This window comes from Cucumis melo, chromosome 5, assembly GCF_025177605.1.
Source record: "Cucumis melo cultivar AY chromosome 5, USDA_Cmelo_AY_1.0, whole genome shotgun sequence".
Lineage (NCBI taxonomy): Eukaryota > Viridiplantae > Streptophyta > Magnoliopsida > Cucurbitales > Cucurbitaceae > Cucumis > Cucumis melo.
The window spans coordinates 12,067,174-12,088,924 of NC_066861.1; the positions used below are offsets into that span (position 1 = coordinate 12,067,174).

Below are 21,751 nucleotides of genomic sequence, written 5' to 3' on the forward strand. Positions count from 1 at the left end.
TGATTTTGACTAAAATGGTTAAATTACCATTTTGCCCCTTGACTAAAGTTAGTGGGAAAATCCAACATGTTGTTGGATAATCCCACTAACTCTTAGTGGGGTAAGTGGGGTATGTGGCAGCTTATGGTGATGACACCAAGCCCACTAACAGATAATGGAATGGTGATTAATTCCACCTAATGTTAGTGGAATTCTAGGCGTTGAGATTTAATAAACCCATTTCATGCAATTTTGCATGTAATTAGTCTACTTAAGGGGCTTTTTTCAACTTGGAAAAAGATTTTTGCAATTTTTGTAATTTTGAATTACAAACAAACCTATGCTCTCAAATCTCAAATTTCCATCTCTTTCTCTAATTCTTTAACTTAACAGGTCCTACAACCCGGTTCTTAGTCCGAAGAATAGTGGGTTAACACTAATGGTGGTCCCGGTTCGTGGTCGTAAAGAGATTTAGAGAAGTCGGGAGATGCTACAGAGGTATGGTTTTTTTTTTCTAAACCCTAATTAGTGTAATTAGGGCTTTTTGTCTTAAGTATGTTAACATCGAAATTAGTTTAGATGCATCTAGGATAAAATATTGATCCTTAATTCTGCTGCGTTAGTATGCTATCCATTAGTATTATAATATAAAGTTTGTACTTTAATTAAACTTTATAATATTAATTTTGTTTTCGATATCATTCAATGAGAGAATAAAATATTCTAATAAGTTAAAATATTAATTTAATGTGACCAAGATTCTTATTAAATCTATAGGTTACTTTAATATCTAAATGATACACATTAAAATTTTAGGTTATTGAAGAAATATATATACAAACATATGATTCAAATATGTTAATTTATAGTAGGATTAGATGTAATTAGGGTAAAATTGATCAAATTTTTGCTAGCCTTGTCCCCCATATCCATATAAAATATTAATTTCATGTGAATTAGCTTTGAATTAAAACCATATGTTATGAGAGGAATATATATGCGAATATGATAAAATACGGAATGAATAAAAAAAACTACATGTTTGACTTGTACATTGATGGTAATAATTTATATCGGTTCGACGGGCAGATGAAAGAGATATGAATGAAACTCTTTTATATTTTTATTTTTATTTCATAAAGAAACTTCCTTCTATTTTAGTTTACATTATTTTACATTTAATGTGAAAACATGTGCATGCTAAATATACTAATATTTCAACTCTAGAGCATTCTTGTTCCAAGGAAAGCAAGTAACGGAGGTTTCAGAGTGTTGTAAGCATGGGCCACTTGCATGAACGAGCCATCTACAATTAGTGCAAGTCTTTCCATCTCTTTTAAAGTCATAAATGGTGAAGTAGTGGGGTTGACCTTTAACCCATTCGAAGACGCAGTAAAATAATGTTGTTCCCCAGATGTTGGGTCTAAAGTTAAATGAGTAACTTTTATCTGATGATACGACATTAACTCCTAGGTCATCTTGCTTGAATCTATAATGAATGCCTAATAGAGGGCCACCCACTTCGTTAACAATAGTGACTGTAGTTTCTGGTAAAAGTGAGATCAATTCATCTATGGCACGCAAACTAATGGGTAGCAACAAGAACATTGAGAATGCAAATGCTAAATATGAAGTCATTGTACTAATGAAAAAGATAAAGAACTATGAAAATGTAATAATATATCAATTACTTGTTTTTGTTTGGAAGTTCTTTGATTGCAAAAAGGATATAATCGAAAGCTTCACAGATATAGGGAGGTTTGATGGTATTTTAGGAAACTACATTACTAGAAAGTTTCCCTAAAAAGAGTGTTAATTTAATTGTAAGTTAGATACTAACATCCATTTACCAAAAATAATTATAATGAGGAAGTATGAGAATTTTTGAAAACCCATAACAGATTCTATGTAACTACAACTTAGCATCTCACATTTACGCACAGTTAATAATAAAAAAAAATAAAAGTAAAGTAAGGAATATATGAAATATATGTGAAAAATGGATAATTTATTTCATGATTAATGTTATAATTAGTGCATGTTACCCTACATGCACACAATTAATTAAAACAAATTAGAGAGATAAAAGATGTGAACAAATCTAGTTTTTGTGCACAATGAATTATGTAACTACTATCGTCTTCCTTTTTTTTTTTTTTTTTTTTACGTTGTTTAGATAAGGTAACCAAATCTAAAGGATAGTGTATGAAGAATCTTGAAAAAATTGGTTATTTTGTAAAAAGAATACTGAAAAAAATCGTTCATACCAAATTTTGAATTTTAAAAAACAAGGTTTAGATTTGGGGTAGGCAACTTTAAACGATCGTGTAGCCAAATTTAAACAATTTGTGTAATCCAATTAATTAAACGATCGTGTAACCAAATTAAACGATAGAATTAAAAGAACAAATCTAAACGATTGTGTACCAAACAATAGTCAAATCTAAACGATTGTGTACCAAATCGCGTTACCAAATATATTACGTGCATTGTTGATGGGACATTTTTGGTATTTTACATGGTGGGCCTCTGGGCTTTTTCTTTTTTCGGAATTGTTCTATACAGTATAAATACTTTGCTGCTTCTTTATATTTTTTAAAAGACCCCTAAAAATTTCCATAGAGTCTCCCTCGTAAAATAACACTTCTAAGCATTTCAAACTTAAATAACATGAAGTGTGTCACCACACACTCATTCAGACCATTCCAGAGTCTCATTTAAAGTTTCTATTCAAACTAAATATTAATCATAAAATAATTACAATCCAAAAGGGGTGGTCTCAAAACACGTGACCTTGGCGTGACCCTCGCTATTTTTAACCACCCCATTATACAATACAAAACTTACGTAATACAGTTCTGAAATACAATACTTCATGGAAAACTGAAATTGATATTTGAAAACACTTCTAACATGTAGATTATAAAACGAATATACAAGTAATTGTCACAATCACAGCGTACTATAAAAACATATATGAATTTCTAACAAAAATATTTGAAAAAAAACCACTCACTATCAATGACTTGATCCCTCGAGATTATATGCTTTCCCCACTTCAATTTGGCCCGAAGCAAAGATTAAGGACTATCAGTTATCTTCACAAATCAAGACGATACAACAATCTTCAAGTCACTTCATAAGACCAACTCAAACTATTTTATGTTTTTAAATTCCCTAAATTCTTAAATTGCCTTAGATTAGACTAGACTTTTTAGCTATAAACCCTTAGACTTAAAATCTAAATATTTTGTAACGCTCCGAAAATTTAAGGTAAAATTTTTCTCGTTTTATGTAAAGTGCAAGTTGATATAATAATAATATAATATTAATTATATTATTATTATTAATATTTATTTTATTTGTTATAATATTAATATTATAATTATTATTATTAATTAATATTATAGAAATATTATTATTTCTAAAACAATAAACATTATTATTACAATATAATAAATTATTATTTATTTAATATTAATATTATTAATATATTATTATTATTACTTTATTATTATTATTATTATTTATATTTAATATATATATTATTATTTATATTTAATATATATATTATTATTTATTAATATATTATTTTCTTCTTCTCTTCCGTTTCCTCCTTCCACGCCGCGCCACCGCCCCAAGTTTTTCTTCTCTTTTTCTTTCCGACGGTCTCTCTCCCTCCCTCTTCATTTCCGTTTCAGCGCCACCATCACCATCATCTCTCCTTCTTTTTCTTCTCCTTCTTCTTCTTCTTTACAGCCCCTCACCGACGACAGCAGAAGCACGTTCGCCGCGGCCTCTATCCCTTTTCCGTTTCGCTTCCATCGGCCGACGCTTCTCCACCTCTCTCTCTTCGTTTCTACCACTGCCGGCCGTCTCTGTCTCTACCACCAGCAACACCTCCTCCTCCGTGCCGTCCGGTGCAACCCATAAAGTCCGGGGTAAGCCGAAGACCGTCGCCGCCATCGCCGGGTTGTTTTGTCTGTCGTCGCGCGCCGCCGAGGTGATCGCGAGCCGTACCCGAGCCGCGAGCCGTACCCGAGCCGCCATCCTTGTCCGAGCCGAGCCCCAAGCCGAGCGAGCCGCGAGCCGAGCCGCGAGCCGAGTGAGCCGAGCCGCGAGTCGAGCCGCGAGCCGAGCAAGCCGAGCCGAGCCGAGAACCAAGACGAGCCGAGCCGAGCCGAGCCGAGAACCAAGCCGAGTTAAGCCGAGCCGAACCGAGCCGAGCCGAGTCCAAGCCGAGCCGAGCCGAGCCACCTAAGCCTTCCTTCCTCCACTTCGGTTCACGGTGAGTCTTCGGTAAGGATTGTTTTGATGAATTCCCTAATGTTACCTCGTCCGATTCGAGTTTGAATGTTGGATTAAGATATGGCCCTACTTTTCTCCCTTGAAGGTAGTACAGAGTTGACACTTAAGTTCTCGGGTTCCGCGGCAGGCCTGGTTGGAGATAGCTTCCTTTCCTTGGGTAAGTCAACGGATGTCGCTTCCGACCTTTTTAAACGACTTCTACTAAAGTCATCAACTAAAACTTTCGTGTTTCGTTAGGTGGATCTGTCGAGCGTAGATTTCGATCGAGGGGCATAACCGAGTATCAGGTAAGGGTTTTCCTACTACTGGACCCCGAGTTCAGGCTAAAACCGTAGTAATCCACAGGGGATTACACGTTAGTGACTGTACTGAATATCTGTATGCGTGTTGACTGTTAAGTACTGATATTATATTTTGTCTGATATAAATATAATGTGACTGCTATTTGTGGATTGAGATTTTATGTTGATGGACCTTAAAGTTACGGTTCAGTATGTAGTAAAACACTGGTCTGGATGTGGTTCAGGGAGTTTGGACGGGGAAGGACAGTGAGTCCGGTTTTGGGCTGGTTAGTCGATTGGAGCTAGGGTTTTCCCCTAATGGTGTGCGAGTTGGTAATGCATATAGCAACTGAGGGTGTAGATGTTTAAACCTATACTATCTGACTGACAAATTCGATGGCGGGACTGTGATATGAATGCCGTTGAGATGTGACTGATGTAGACAGTTTAGTTTGGACTGAGGGGTAACGGTTAGCTTCATCTATGGGGTAGTGTGCCTTACGGATATGTGCGTCCTTCGGGAGCACTAGACTGATATGTGCATCCTTCGGGAGCACTAGACTGATATGTGCGTCCTTCGGGAGCACTAGACTGATATGTGCATCCTTCGGGGGCACTAGACTGATATGTGTATCCTTCGGGGGCACTAGACTGATATGTGCATCCTTCGGGAGCACTAGACTGATATGTGCATCCTTCGGGAGCACTAGACTGATATGTGCATCCTTCGGGAGCACTAGACTGTTATGTAGGGTACCCCCGAATAGGAAGTTAACTGTTGTCCCCTAACGGGCCCGGTAGTGGGTCCCTTACTGGGTATGTTTATACTCACCCTTTCTCTTCTTTAACTTTTCAGGTAGGGGTACAGCGAGGGGCAGACCGACGAGAGGCAGGAAGGATGCGTGAAGGCCATATGGACGCGTCTGGTTTTCTTTTCGCTTCCGCTATGTATTTTGTCAGAATATTTTGACTTGTGATTTTGGACTGGTGACTTGACATTTTATTTTGTGATTTTTTTGAATTATTTAAAATAGGGCCCGAAACTGTCTTTTGTAAGGTTTATAATGTTTTAATGAATCGTATCTGGTCCGTTTTAAATTTTATGTTGAATGGTCGAGTTTTGGTATTTGGTAGTGACCTCAGCTTAGTCCGGAAAAGTTGGGTCGTTACATATTTAACCCAATAAGCATCCAACTTAGTTCAAGCTCAACTGGTTTTTTATCTTGATACACTTTTATATCCATTATCGATGGTATTTTATGATTTATATCCATTATAATAACAGAAGGCCGACAACCTTGAGCACTTCCAAAGATTAGATTGAACTATTCCCTAAATACTTTAATTTAGGCTAAAATTTCCCTTTTGGACCCTTAACCTTCAACTTAAAATCCTAAAGCCACAATCACCCAAACTTAAGTCGTCTTTTAAATTCATATGCTCTTATCTCTAAAATCCATAGCTTGGAGGATTAGATCCATTAACAAGCTTAATATCAATCTAACGAGTCAAACTTAGGAATTTACCCAAACATGTCTCAAACGATCTTAAACAATATGGGTAATATAAAGTTCATGCTAAAACTAAATGGGTATTCAAGAATTATGAAAGATCTCACTAGATTTACTTCAAACCTTGTTGAAAGCTTGTTGAAATCGCCTTGACAACACATTAACGACTTTCTAAATTTGAATCTAGTACCTCAAACCATTTTATGTTTCGAGCTTAGAGAGTTAACACTCAAGCAAACTCCAAAGTTATTGGAAAGTCCATTTCGACCTTTCAACTCTTTAGACCAAAGTATCGTAGGTAATTTAATTTCAATGTTTAAACTTATTGGGCATTCAAGAACTCTAAGAAAACTCAATGAAAATTACTCCAAACTTTCCAATAACTTAACAAAGTAATCTAAACTTCAATGTTTAGTAGCATAACTACCATCAAACTTCGAAATCTATCATCCAATACCATGGGTTTTTCAATAGTATCACCAAAATTAGAAGGGTAATCAAGACCCACTCTATAAAGCTTAGAATATTATCCAAGTTGTGCCAAAATGCCTAATTTCGAGCTTCCCAACTGCTGAACAGCAGCTAAAATCTCCAAAGAGTCAATTCTAACATCAAAATGTAAGGGGTATTGGCAAAAATCAAAGTTGAAAGTTAATGGGTAGTCAAAACTCTTCAAAACATACAACTAACATAAGCAAATCTTTGCCCAAAACTCTATTTCACAAACTTAATAATTTCACCTTTTCTAATCACCTAAATCTTGACAAAATCCATATCGAAGCAAATAAACAACACCACAACTCTTTAATATAAACAAGCAAAACAAGTTTATAAATGAAGTTTGGAACTAATTTTGTCACTCACAATCGTAGCTAATTCAAGTTTGTACATTTGTCCAATCTTTTCTTTACCAGGAAACCAACGATAACTAGGTATCTACGCCCTCAAAATCTCTATGAAATTTGGTGAAGAAATGGATTCGAATGGTGAAGAAACAAGTTGGAAGTGGTGGGTTCATTTTGAACAACGACAATCCACTGAACATCATTTCCTTCTCTTTTATTTCCTTTATTTCTCTTTTCCATATTTACTCCATTCCACTCCGCTTCTTTCTTTTCTTTTCAATTTTTCATTTTTTCTTTTTCCTTTTTCTTAATTATTCAATTCTAGAATTATTAAAAACAATCTTCATTCAAATGCTTTGCCATCTTCTCCATTATAAAGTAACAAGTTTACTCTTGATGCTTAAATGAACAACGAGAGAGGTTACTTAGTTGATTTTGGGCTTAGACTCGTAGGGAGGAAGCATCTCTTGGCCAAAAGTCTTTTGTACAATGGTTATCTATAGTGGATAAGAACTTAATTTTTTTTTTGTTGAGTCGTTAAGAATTGTGATAACGCTGGAAATACGCTATTTCACTCTTATTAATTCACGTATGTACTGCTACCTATTATGATTATGTGTTGATTTTATAGATGTTCTATGCCCATGTTAGTGATCAGGTCGTTGGGGTTTCAGTCCTAAAACTCGTGTATAGTAAATATGATTCATTTATTGTTATGAATAAAGTGTTATTGTTGAAATTTTTATAAGTGCGATTGATTATTTTATTAGTTTTGTTTTCATAACCTAGATCCAATAAAACAACATCCTAAGCTACCTTATGAGTTTGAAATTGTATGTAAAGACGTTCTCTTATTAACGCTTAAGATACAACTAAAAGAGTCCATAATATAATTATAAGGCTTGGTACTTAGGTTGGTAACACAACGAGTACGACCCACTTTATATTTGATACTAACATAACGACCTAACGTGTTCTCAAAGGTGACGTGTGAGTGTAGGCATCCTATGTAATGAGTAATTTGCATAAGGGTTGACCATGAAATAGTAACCACCAGACGTAACTCCGTTAGCTAAGTAGGTTTCCATTTCAACAAGATGACCTAGAGTAAAGTTAGTTTTAATCCTGAATGTATTAGAAACTCATGGTCACAAGGACTTGTCTTTTGATTTATTTGGGTGAGAGTGGTTGGATTCCCAACTCAATGAGCCTAGCATTTTAGGGGCAATATCGAGTGGAGAGTTGCAATCATAATCAAGATGAAATTCACTCCATCCCAATTTCAATTGAGAGTCTTTAGTAAAGTGTTCACCCAATTAACGAATATATTATAGATCTATAGGTCCATTAATTCCTCTTTGAAGGACGTAATTAGTAATGAGGTTATTACATCTTAGATGAAATTAGAATTGTTTTAGTTCATTTTTTGAAATAATATAATATATGATGATGTATTATAATATAAAGTTTGTAATTTAATTAAACATTATAATATAAATTTTGTTTTCGATATGATTTAATGAGAGAATAAAATATTTTAATAAGTTAAAATATTAATTTAATGTGACCAAGATTCTTATTAAATCTATAGGTTAATTTAATATCTATATGATACACATTAAAACTATAGGTTATTGGAGAAATATATATATACGAATATATGATTCAAAATATGTTAATTTATAACGTAATTAGATGTAATTAGGGTAAAATTGATCAATTTTTGGTGGGCATGTCTACCGTATCCTTATAAAATATTAATTTCATGTGAATTAGCTTCGAATTAGAACTATAAGTTATGAGATGAATATATATGCGAATATGATTCAAGTACGGACTAAATAAGAAAAAACCTACATGTTTGACTTGTACATTGATGGTAATAATTTATATCGGTTCGACGAGGACATGAAAGAGATAAGAATGAAACTATTTTTTATTTTTATTTTTATTTCATAAAGAAGCTTCCTTCTGTTTTTGTTTACTTTAGTTTACATTTAATGTGAAAACATGTGCATGGTTTATATAAATATACTAATATTTCAACTCTGGAGCATTCTTGTTCCAAGGAAAGCAAGTAATAGAGGTTTCAGAGTGTTGTAAACATGGGCCACTTGCATAAACGAGCCATCTACAATTCGTGCAAGTCTTTCCATCTCTTTTAAAGTCATAAATGGTGAAGTAGTGGGGTTGACCTTTAACCCATTCGAAGACGCAGTAAAATAATGTCGTTCCCCAGATGTTGGGTCTAATGTTAAATGAGTAACTTTTATCTGACGATACGACATTAACTCCTAGGTCATCTTGCTTGGATCTACAATGAATGCCCAACAGAGGGCCACCCACTTCGTTAACAATAGTGACTGTAGTTTCCGGTAAAAGTGAGATCAACTCATCTGTGGCATGCAAGCTAAAGGGTAATAACAAGAACATTGAGAATGCAATTGCTAAATATGAAGTCATTTTGCTAATGAAAGAGATAAAGAACTATGACAATGTAATAATATATCAATTACTTGTTTTTTTTTTCAAGTTCTTTGATTGCAAAAAGGATATAATCAAAAGCTTCATATATATATGGAAGTTTTACGGTTGTTTAGGAAACTGGATTACTAGAAACTTTCCGTAAAAAGAGTGTTAATTTAATTGTAAGTTAGATATTAACATCCATTTACCAAAAATAATTATAAGGAAGAAGTATAAGAATTTTTGGAAACCCATAACAGATTCTATGTAACTACAAGTTAGCATTTCACATTTACGCATAGTTAATAATAAAATAAAAGTAAAGTAAAGTAAGGAATATATGAAATATATGTGAAAATTGGATAATTTATTTCATAATTAATGTTATAATTAGTGCATGTTTCCCTATATCCACACAATTAATTAAAACAAATTAGAGAGATGAAAGATGTAAACAAATCCAGTTTTTTGTGCACAATGAACTCTATAACAGCAAGTTATATCCTTCTGTTTTCTTGTTTTATTTTTCTTTTTTTATTTATTTTTTTCTTTTGGTTAAAAAATTAGTTTATTATTTAGGTAAGAAAATATTGAAAAATGGGATAAAACTAAAAGTTAGAAACTGAATCAAATATTTAAAAGAAAAAATACAAAATTTATCAGGTGAGAAATATTTAATTCACTAAGCCCAATCAAGGTGGGGTGTTAAGCAAGCTAATTGACGTCCCAAGAATTTAAAATGTCCAAAACTCATTCTGAATGTCGTCTTTGGTATATGTAACTTCTTAATTCTTAGTTGCTGATAATTTGATTTCAAATCAATCTTAGAGAAAAAACAGGTATCCTCTACCTTAGTAAACAAATCACCCAATGTCACGCCTAGCCCCACTAGTCACTTTCTGCGACCAGAAGGAGACGTGCTACCTGGACACCCAATGGGTACCTCTCCGCTAGATAACAAGTTAAATGCCTAGTAAGTAGAACTTCTCAAATCAATCTCTAACACAAGGTTCCAAATTTGGACTTAGGATTACAACTTTACACGTGTCCCCTTACCACCTTAACATACCATGTTACCAAATCCAAGCTCGACACATAAACCAACGTTCAACTCATGATTAGACATCCCCTTGAGACGCTCTCTCCCTGCCCCTTTGTCTCCGCCACCTCCGACGCTTCCTCTCTCCTCATTTCGTGTACCCGACGCAGCCAAGAACAACCGAGGTGAGCTGCTCACTTCCGCCATCGACGTCCCTCATTTAGTCGTTGTCAAGTGAAACAAAGACGGCCAGTCGTTGGCGCGTACGCCTGCTACTTCGAGCAAGCCGAGCCGTACCCGAGCCGCGAGCTGAGAATTGAGCCGAGCCGCGAGCCGAGGACTAAGCAGAACCGCGAGCTGATGACTGAGCAGAGCCACGAGCCGTGAGCTGAGCCGAGTCGAATTGAGCTGAGTCGAGCCATCTTCCATGTAACGACTCGAAGTTCGAGGTAAAAATTTTAGCATTTTAAGTGAATTGTTCGGAAATTTGAGTTTTGGTAAAACGATAAAATAATAATATAATATTGATTAGATTATCATTATCGGGAATTATTATTACAATTTTTAATGTTAATATTTTTTTTTTATTTATTTAAAATAAATATTAATATTCTTATTTAATATTATTATAATTAATTAATATTAATATTCTATTATAAATTTATATTAATTTTATTCAATATATATATATATATATCATTATTTATTTTTATTATATTTAATATTATTATTATTATTATTATTATTTATTTTTATTACATATATATTTATTAATATTATTTATATATATATATATATATATATATATATATATATTTTAAAAAAAAAAAAGAGAGAAAAAGAAACCCTACCGCGCGCCGCCCAACCCCCCCCCCCCCCCCCCCCCCCCCCCGTGAAATCTCTTCTCCTTCTTCTTCTTCTTTCCTTCTCCTCCCGACAACCGCCGCGTCTCTCCGTTTTTCTCTTCACGCTTGAGTTCTCGGGTCTCGCGGTAGGCTTGTTTGGAGGTAGTTTTCCTTTCCTTGGGTAAGTCAACGGATGTCGCTTCTGACCTTTTTTAAAACGACTTCTACTAAAGTCATCAACTAAAACCTTCGTGTTTCGTTTAGGTGGATCTGTTGAGCGTGGATTCGATCGAGGGGCATAACCGAGTATCAGGTAAGGGTTTTCCTACTACTGGACCCCGAATCCAGGCTGAAAACGTAGTAATCCACAGGGGATTACACGTTAGTGACTGTACTGAATAACTGTATGCGTGTTGACTGTTAAGCACTGTTATTATATTTTGTCTGATGTAAAGATACTGTGACTGCTAATTGTAGATTGAGATTTTATATTGATGGACCTTGAAGTTACGGTTCAGTGTGTAGTAAAGCATTGGTCTGGATGTTGATCATGGAGTTTGGACGGGGAAGGACAGTGAGTCCGGTTTTGGTTGGTTAGTTGATTGGGTCTAGGGTTTTCCCTAATGGTGTGCGAATTGGTGATGCGTATAGCAACTGAGGGCGTAGTTGTTTAAACCTATACTATCTGACTGACAAAGCCTATGGCGGAACTGTAATATGAACGTCGTTGGGGTATGACTGATGTAGACGGTTTAGTATGGACTGAGGGGTAACGGTTAGCTTCATCTATGGGGTAGTGTGCCTTACGGATAGGTGTATCCTTCGGGAGCACTAGACTGATAGGTGCATCCTTCGGGAGCACTAGACTAATGTGTGCATCCTTCGGGAGCACTAGACTGATACGTGCATCCTTCGGGAGCACCAGACTGATATGTGCATCCTTTGGGAGCACTAGACTGATACGTGCATCCTTCGGGAGCACCAGACTGATATGTACATCCTTCGGGAGCACTAGACTGATGTGTGCATCCTTCGGGAGCACTAGACTGATGTGTGCATCCTTCGAGAGCACTCGACTGATATGTGCATCCTTCGGGAGCACTAGACTGATGTGTGCATCCTTCGAGAGCACTCGACTGATATGTGCATCCTTCGGGAGCACTAGACTGATATGTGCGTTTTACGGAACCACTAGACTGTTATGTAGGGCACCCCCTAATAGGAAGTAAACTGTTGTCCCCTAACGGGCCCAGTAGTGGGTCCCTTACTGGGTATGTTTATACTCACCCTTTTCTCTTCTTTAACTTTTCAGGTAAGGGCACAGCGAGGGGCAGACCGACGAGAGGCAGGAAGGACGCGTGAAGGCCATATGGACGCGTCTGGTTTTCTTATCGCTTCCGCTATGTATTTTGTCAGAATATTTTGACTTGTGATTTTGAACTGGTGACTTGAGTTTTTATTTGTGACATTTTGATTGATTTAAAATAGGGCCCGAAACTGTCTTTTTGTAAGGTTTCTAATGCTTTAATGAATCGTAACTGGTCCGTTTTAAATTTTATGTTGAATGGTCGTGTTTTGGTATTTGGTAGTGACCTCAGCTTAGTCCGGAAAGTTGGGTCTTTACATTCCAAGCCAAGTCGAACTCCCTGTTCACGAAGCCATTTTCCTTCCACATCGTGTCCCAGTGAGTCTTGGTAAGGTCAATGTGAGGAATTTCTAATGTTTTCCATATTCCGTGAGAGCCTAAATGTCGAATTAAAATGTTGAACTAATTGATTGGGTTATCCGTTGATCCTCTGAAGGTGTTGGGGAGGTGACGTTCGAGTTCATAAATTTTACGGCAAGCGCAGTAGAAACCAACTCTCCTCTGCTTGGGTAAGTCGGTAGTTGTTGCTTGGAGCGTTTTGTACTGTGCATTGTGGTGATGTCATTGTTAAACCGTATAGTTGTGTTTAGGTGGATTTGTTTGGACGCGGACTTGAACGAGATTTTAGCTACATCTAAGGTAAGGGATTTCTTACTACTAGACCTCGGATCAAGGCTGGAAACGTAGTAGTCCATATGGGATTGAACGTTAGTAGTTATGTTGTTATATAGTTATGTTGGTGGGCTACGTTGTGAATTGGTATAGTATGTCGATGGACTATAAAGTCTTAAGGTTATGTAAGTGGAAGTCTTTTGTCGGGATATTTGTTATGGAGTTGTGTCGTGGAAGGACTAAAAGTCTGAGAATCTCTCGTGTCCATTGAGTATACGCCGTTGAACTGTACTATGAACTGATTATGATTGTTAGATATAATGTGGGCATTACGCATAGCGTAGATTACCTGGCGAATATACTAGAGTTTGAACTGAGTCGGAATATCGTCAAGTAACTTTACAAGGCGAAGATTTGACTGATTGACTGGATTTTAAATAAATGTCACAATGATGTGTGAATTTGATATGCATATAGCAACTGAGGAGATAGTTGTTTAAAACTATACTGTCTGACTGGCTAAGCCTATGACTGAATTGTTAGTTTGAACGTTATCTGAATGTGACTGCTGTAGATGGTTTTGTATAGGCTGTGGGGTAATGGTTAGCTTCATCTATGAGGTAGTGTACCTTAGTGAAATGTGTACCCTTCGGGATCACTTGACTGATATGTGTATCCTTTGGGATCACTAGACTGATATGTGTGTCCTTCGGGATCACTTGACTGATATGTGTATCCTTCGGGATCACTACACTGACATGTGTGTCCTTCGCTATCACTAGACTGATACGTGCATCTTTCGGGATCACGAGACTGATGTGTGCGTTCTATAGAACCACTAGATTGTTTATGTAGGGTACCCCTGAATAGGAAGTTAACTGTTCTTCCCTAACGGGCCGAGTAGTGGGTCCCTTACTGGGTATATCTTATACTCACCCTTTTTTCTCTTTAACTTTTCAGGTAAGGGTACAGTAAGGGGCAGACCGACGAGGGGGAGAAAGGATGCGTGAAGACCATATGGACGCGTCTTATTTTCTTTATGCTTCCGCTGATGTATTTTGTTACTCGTTATTTTTCGTTGTCAGATCGAGTCATGGTTAGAATATTTGGGTTGTGATTTTGTGTTTGATGATTTGAGCATTGTATTTTAGAACTCTCGTGTATGTGATTTAAAAAAGGGCCCGAAACTGCTTTTGTGACATTTTAAAACGAAAGAATCGTAACCGGTCCTTTATGAGCTTTTGTGTTTTATGGTCGAGTCTTAGTACTGAGTAGTGACCTTAGCTTAGTCTAAAAAGTTGGGTCGTTACACCTAATTAGTGTAATTAGGGCTTTTTGTCTTAAGTGTGTTAACATTGAAATTAGTTTAGATGCATTTAGGATAAAATGTCGATCCTTAATTTCGCTGCGTTAGTATGCTATCCATCAGTATTATAATATAGAGTTTGTACTTTAATTAAACTTTATAATATAAATTTTGTTTTCGATATCATTCAATGAGAGACTAAAATATTTTAATAAGTTAAAATACTAATTTAATGTGACCAAGATTCTTATTAAATCTATAGGGAGGTTTGAGGGTATTTTAGGAAACTGCATTACTAGAAAGTTTCCCTAAAAAGAGTGTTAATTTAATTGTAAGTTAGATATTAACTTCCATTTACCAAAAATAATTATAACGAGGAAGTATGACAATTTTTGAAAACCCATAACAGAATGAAAGAGATATGAATGAAACTCTTTTATATTTTTATTTTGATTTCTTAAAGAAACTTTCTTCTGTTTTTGTTTAGTTTATTTTACATTTAATGTGAAAACATGTGCATGCTAAATATACTAATATTTTAACTCTAGAGCATTCTTGTTCCAAGGAAAGCAAGTAACGGAGGTTTCAGAGTGTTACAACTCTGGAGCATTCTTAGGTATGATTTTGTTAACGACTCCAGTGTCTAGAATTAAAGGGAGACCTACTTATATCAATGAACAAGGGCATAACAAAATTACATAACATTTATGGAATAATAATTTCAATTTAAAGAGAGTATAGATGTAAACTCACTTTGAGAAATAAAGACATGAGAAAAGCTTAAAAGAAGAGAAAAAAGTAACTTCATTAATCCTCTAGTTGCAACCAGAACATCCCATCAAATGCAATAACTGGGAGAAAAATTACCTAGCTTTTCAGAAAAGTTTTTGAAGTGTTGAGACAAATAGATTTTATAAGATTGTACGTATAAACATTGAGGGGGGTTGTCACACCCCGTTCTAGGTTGTCCACTCTAACCTAGATCATAAAGTGATTCTACTCTTTAAAATATTATGTATAAAGAATACTGAAAAAAATCGTTCATACCAAATTTTGAAAAAAAAAATAGTTTTGATTTGGGGTAGCCAAATCTAAACGATCGTATACCAAATTTAAAAAAAAAAACAAGGTTTAGCTTTGGGGTAGCCAACTCTAAACTGAAATTGATACTTAAAAACACTTCTAACATGTAGAACAAATATACAAGTAATTGTCACAATCACAACGTACTATAAAAACATATATGAATTTCTAACAAAAATATTTGAAAAAAAACCATTTACTATCAATGACTTGATCCCCCGAGATTATATGCTTTCCCCACTTTAATTTGGCCCGAAGCAAAGATTAAGGACTATTAGTTATCTTCACAAAGAAAGACGATACAACAATATTCAAGTCACTTCATAGGACCAACTCAAACTATTTTATGTTCCATGGGTTATTCAATAGTATCACCAAAATTAGAAGGGTACTCAAGACCCACTTTATTAAGCTTAGAATATTATCCAAGTTGTGCTAAATTGCCTAATTTCGAGCTTTCCAACTGCTAAACAGCAACTAAAATCTCCAAAGAGTCAATTCTAACAACAAATTGTAATATATATTGGCAAAAATCAAAGCCGAAAGTTAATGAGTAGTCAAAACTTTTCAAAACATAAAGCAAATCTTTGCCCAAAACCCTATTTCACAAACTTAATAATTTCACCTTTTATAATCACATGAATCTTGACAAATTCTGTATCGAAGCAAATAAACAACACCACAACTCTTCAATCTAACACCAAAACGTGATAGAAACTAGTCATTTGAATCCAAAGGCTACTGGGTATTATAGATCTTAAATTAAACAAAACCACAAAACTCATTGAACAATAAAAAATTAACCTCCACAACCAGATTTGGTGAGGCTAGCGATGGCAAAGGGTGGCGCAGCGGGATACAAAGCAGTAACTGGCGTGGTGCCTGATAGCTGGGTTACTGCTGGTCGACGTGTGGCTCAATGATATGGTGGTGGCTTAATTTATTTGAATTTTTTTACGATGGTTGGGTGTAAACCCGATATTTTCTTGGTTTAATTTCTTTAAATGTGGAAAAAAAAAGAAAAAGAAAATGGAAATTAAGTGTAAATATAAATATATATATTTATATATTAAATAGTTTTATTAAATTAATTAAAGAAAAGAAAGAAAAGAAAGGACAAAAAGAAGAAAAGGAGAAGAAAATTTCATTTTCTCTTTTCTTCTTCTTCTTCTCTTCCCTTCACCGCCAAGTTTGAAGACATCCAAGTTCCCTTTATTTTTTTTTCTTTTTCCTTCTTCAATTTGCAGAGAACTTCTAAGAGAGAGTTTGGAAGAAGAAGAGAAATTTTACTAGAATTTTTAGGTTGAAGAAGAGGAGGAGAACTCAAGCAAAGTGTATCAATGGCTGAATTTTAGTTCATTCTGCACATCACTGGTTTTTAATTCGGTTTGAACACTTCAAAAGGAATTAAGAGGTGAGATTTACATTTGCTGAAAGTTAACTCATTTGTAAACAAACTTTATGAAGAACGTTGGAGCAAATTCGGATTTTCCTTTGGTGCTTTTTGATGAAGAAAACAGGGCAGTTGGTTTTCACTTGAAATCAGGAGGTCTCTGGTTTTTCTTGTATTTCAGAGTGTATCGGTGGAGTTAGAATTTCTATTTGGTATGGTTGGAAAGCTTATTCAATTTACTACAACTTTCATGAATAAATTGTAAACCAAAAACGACTAAAAATTGGTTAAATTGTAGGAACAAGTTAAAGAGGTCGTGTGCGCGCGATTCTGGAAGTGGTTCTGTTTTGAGGGTTATATGTGTTTATCCACGGGGAATCAGATTTATATGTTTTCAGGTAAGTTTTAGAGGATCTCAAAATGAAGAGTTTGATATAAAGAACACTCATTTTGGTTAAGTATTGAGAAAGTTATAGTTCTTTGAAGTTTAGGTTAGAAATCTGGAAATTTTAGAGAATTGTTGAAATAGGATTTTATTTCTTAAGCTTTGTTTTCGTGAGCGTCATCTTTGGTGCGACATGTTATGTATATCTTTAGGAAACCAGAATGTTTAAGGTTTTAATACTCGGTTGGGTTGTTGGCAGGCCGAGAAGAATTAAACCGAGCTTATAGACCAAGGATCTAGCCTAAGACTGTGAGTGACAAAACCAACTTTGAAATATTTTCCATAACTGTTATTATGAGTGAATGCGATAAATGTTTATTTACGAAGCCATGAAAGGTATTTGAATTTCATGACTATTTTCAAGTATACATTTGGAGACTAGATTTCTTAAAGAAATTTATGCTAGCACGTAGATATTAAATGTTTGGAAAGTATTTAAACCACAATATTTTAAGCAAAGCATGAATTAGTATGAAGTTTTGTTTTAAGAACTACAATTTTCCATGAAAGAGCTGAGTAAAGTTCGAGCTTTGTGTAAAATTTATAAGCAGGCATGTTTTAATATTTTATGATGATTTATGAAATTTTCATTAACTACATGACTGAGATCTTGAGCCTGAGGCTAGAGATTACCGTGTGCACACTGGTTAGATTTCGTTGTTGACGTTGAGTGTACTCCGTAACAACGATGCTGTCGTGAGTGCTGGGCGGGCCCCACTACGACAAAGACGATGGGAGTGCTGGGCGGGCCCCACTACATCGTAGTGCTTGAAAACGTTGTTGTACTAGGTGTACCCTACACAACGTAGATTCGTCATGTTAGTTAAAATGCTTCGATATACTTGATATGCCTTGCTAGATTTCAATGATGAACATGCTGAGTATTTAAGGAAGCTATTCTTACTATTACACATTTACATTTACGTCTTGTATAAACAGATTTATATGTGTAAAGTTCTCACGTGCTCTTATCTTTAAATTCATAGTTTTAAACTGAGTCACTCACTGAGCTCCATAGCTCACCCTTTCCAAAATGTTTTACCCATTTTCCAGGTAGAGATCGACTTCCCGGTGCCTGATAGACTGCCTTAGTCTGCGGAAGCTTCATTATCGATTTCCTGTACGTGTTTTGAGTTGGGCATAAAGTCTGTTGTGTTGTGATGTATTCACACCCTTGTATGTTATAGATACTCCACAGTTTGTATAAGCTTTAGGAGCTGTAGTTGTGTAAATTTTGTTGGTTATATTTTGATTAAGGTGTCTTTAGGTTTACTCGTGAAATTGGTAAATTTTGAGGTACACTTCATGTATGTGTTTGACTGGCTGTGTTTGACTAGCCTAGGATCCGATGTGTTTTGTGGCATGTACAATAGTTTATATACTAGATTGGCAAGTTCATCACATGAAAGTTTTAAGCAGAGTCGACAGAAACAGGTACAGAATAACGTTGTTCGTCGGCTTCACGCCATCTTTCGGTCTAAGGTAGCAGGTAGTCCGGGAGGGGGTGTGACAACTTGGTATCAGAGCAGTTTGCTCCATGGGAATTAAGGTAGAGCGGTTAGCTCTAAGAAGAAACTGGAAAGTAAATAATTGAACGTCAAGTTAGCTTAAAGGGAACTAGTGGAGTATGGTCTAGGTAAGGGTAGAAGTGAGTCCAATTATTATTAATACGTGAGGAGACATGTAGTATCATGCATTTGAGTTAAGTATTTATAGTATGTCTAATGTGTTGACATATTATAGGAGTCATGCCACAACGTACTGGTAGACGACGCCGGCAGAATCAGGACGGGATGCAAGGTCCTACCCAAGGTCCATCTGTAGGGGAATCTAGTACCCTAGGAGTTCGAGGTGGTGCAGGAAACGAGCAGTTTGCGAGAACAACACAGGAAATAGGAAGGACAGATAGAGCAGAGCCTAGTGATCCAGAAAAGGCATACGGAATTGAACGGTTGAAGAAGTTAGGGGCTACAGTGTTTGAAGGTTCCACAGATCCAGCTGATGCAGAGAACTGGTTGAATATGCTTGAAAAGTGTTTTGATGTGATGAATTGTCCTGAGGAGCGAAAGGTTAGATTGGCCACATTTTTGTTGCAAAAAGAGGCTGAAGGATGGTGGAAATCTATATTAGCAAGACGCAGTGATGCACGTGCTTTAGACTGGCAGACTTTTAGAGGCATATTCGAAGATAAGTATTATCCCAACACATACTGCGAAGCCAAGAGGGATGAATTTCTGGGGTTGAAACAAGGATCACTTTCAGTGGCTGAGTATGAGAGGAAGTATACCGAGCTTTCTTGGTATGCTGACGTTATTATAGCTTCTGAGAGTGACAGGTGCCGAAGGTTTGAAAGAGGGTTGCGTTTTGAAATACGTACCCCAGTTACAGCCATTGCTAAGTGGACGAATTTCTCTCAGTTAGTGGAGACTGCCCTTCGTGTGGAGCAGAGTATAACAGAAGAGAAATCGGCAGTGGAGCTTAGTCGTGGGACTTCAACAGCTAGTGGATTTAGAGGCCGTGAGCAGCGGAGGTTCACGCCTGGGATAAATATTTCAAGCCGTCAAGATTTTAAGAATCGCTGTGGAGGCCAAGCATCGAGGAACGTGAGTTATGGTAGTGTTTTTCAGAGACAGAGCCAGAGAATACCTAGTCAACCCATTAGATCAACAGTAAGATCGCAACCAGGTCAGGAGTCCATTGCTAGTACCGTCAGGCGAATACCATGCACGAGTTGTGGCAGGAACCATCGGGGTCAGTGTTTGGTAGGTGCCGGTGTATGTTACCAGTGCGGACAGCCAGGACATTTCAAGAAAGATTGTCCGCAGTTGAACATGACAATTCAGAGACATCAGGGAGTTGGGTCCCAGACAGTTGAGCAATCGAGAGTTTCAGTGGTTCCAACAGAGGGCACCAGTGGTGCAAGGCAAAAGGGAGTTGTTGGAAGACCGAGGCAACAGGGAAAAGTCTATGCTATGACTCAACAAGAAGTAGAGGATGCACCAGACGTTATTACTGGTACGATTCTTATTTGTAATGTACCTGCAGATGTTTTATTTGATCCAGGTGCTACGCATTCCTTTGTTTCTAGTATATTTCTGACTAAGTTGAATAGGATGCTAGAGCCTTTATCTGAGGGGTTAGCTATATACACTCCAGTTGGTGACGTTTTACTTGTTAATGAGGTGTTACGTAATTGTGAAGTTTTAGTAGAAGGTATCAGTTTGCTAGTGGACTTGCTACCACTAGAGTTGCAGAGGTTAGATGTAATTTTGGGAATGGATTTCTTATTTGCTCATTATGCATCTATGGATTGCCATAGGAAGGAAGTGGTTTTCAGAAAACCAGGCTTTGCTGAAGTGGTTTTTAGAGGTATGAGGAAGGCCGTTTCTAGAAGTCTAATCTCAGTTTTGAAAGCTGAGAAATTACTGAGGAAGGGTTGTACAGCGTTTCTTGCACACATCGTAGTAGTGCAGAGAGAAAAACTAAAGCCAGAAGATGTTCCTGTGGTGAAAGAGTTTCTTGATGTATTTCCAGATGATCTGTCAGGTTTGCCACCTGATAGAGAGATTGAGTTCACCATTGAATTATTACCAGGAACAGCACCTATTTCACAGGCTCCGTATAGAATGGCTCCAAGCGAGCTAAAAGAATTGAAGATGCAGTTACAGGAACTAGTTGACAAGGGATACATCAGGCCTAGTGTTTCGCCGTGGGGAGCACCAGTGCTTTTTGTGAAAAAGAAAGATGGTACCCTCAGATTATGTATTGACTATAGACAGTTAAACAAGGTTACAATACGTAACAAGTATCCTTTACCACGCATTGAAAACTTATTTGATCAACTAAGGGGAGCAACGTTGTTCTCTAAGATTGACTTAAGGTCAGGATACCACCAGTTGAAGGTTAGAGAATCAGATATTGCTAAGACAGCATTTAGAACGAGGTATGGGCATTATGAGTTTCGAGTTATGCCATTCGGTTTAACGAATGCGCCAGCGGTTTTCATGGATCTCATGAACAGGATCTTCCATCGGTATTTAGATCAGTTTGTGATTGTGTTCATTGATGATATATTAGTTTACTCAGTTGACAGAGAATCTCATGAGGAACATCTGAGGATTGTTCTACAGACTCTACGTGAAAAACAGTTATACGCTAAGTTCAGCAAATGTGAGTTCTGGTTGGAACAGGTAGTATTTTTGGGGCATGTAGTTTCAGCAAAAGGAGTTAGTGTCGATCCACAAAAAGTAGAAGCGGTTGTCAATTGGGAAA

General features: G+C 36.4%; 1 long non-coding RNA gene across 1 annotated transcript; it reads left to right on the forward strand.

The window, feature by feature from the left end:
• Positions 1–11,511: 11,511 nt before the first annotated feature.
• LOC127149356 (uncharacterized) lies at positions 11,512–12,740 on the forward strand. The gene is made up of 2 exons (XR_007820856.1): positions 11,512–11,587; positions 12,587–12,740. It is a non-coding gene; the product is annotated as an uncharacterized LOC127149356 (long non-coding RNA).
• The last annotated feature ends 9,011 nt before the right edge of the window (positions 12,741–21,751 follow it).